Below are 811 nucleotides of genomic sequence, written 5' to 3' on the forward strand. Positions count from 1 at the left end.
CAGCCAAATATATTGTTTGTCATTTATATTTGGAACAAAACATTATTTATAGGAGATCGATTCAGGTTGAGATCATTCAGTACTTCGACTCCTAGTTGGTTATGAACATTTGTCTTGAGGTTACGAATTCGGTACGGTATTGAAAGACCACTTAAGTAATTCATGACAAATGTTAGATAATTATAGTTTCTTATAACACCCCAAGAGATGATTCAGAGTAAGTTGTCCCACATCGGAAAAATATGGAGCTTGGGATATGTTTCTAAAGGATTCCACCTACAACTTAGTAGCAAGGCCTTGTGCTTTTGGGCTTAAGTGAAGACAAAATGGGCCCAAAGGTGAACATCTTATCTTTAGGTGGGGTGTGTTACGACGGTGGTGGGTCGGGTTGTTATAAATGGTATCAGAGCGACCCTGAAGACCGTGTGGTGACACTACTACAAATCCCGTCATTTATTGACGCTTCGTGCTCGACGCTTTCTGAAGCGTCACGCGCAATTAGTGCATAGCGAATCGTACAAACCAATCAATAAAAAGAAAAGACTAAAAACGACTTCGTTTTGTTTTATTTCGCTCAACTCCCAAGTCCCGCTCAACTGCACTACTCCCCAGTCCCCACTCCTCATAACGCAGAACCCTATTATTCTAAACTTGAAGTTCTCTGCCTCTTAGTCTCCTCCACCTATTTTCCCAATCAATTGAAGAATCAACAATCAAGAGAGAATTTTATCAAAGATTTTCTGTTTTCATTTATGTAAGCTTTTCTTTCTCTTCTCCTCACACCACTTTTTCTTTTTTATCTTATTGTCTT

The sequence above is a fragment of the Silene latifolia genome, chromosome X (genome assembly GCF_048544455.1).
Source record: "Silene latifolia isolate original U9 population chromosome X, ASM4854445v1, whole genome shotgun sequence".
Taxonomy (NCBI): Eukaryota; Viridiplantae; Streptophyta; class Magnoliopsida; order Caryophyllales; family Caryophyllaceae; genus Silene; species Silene latifolia.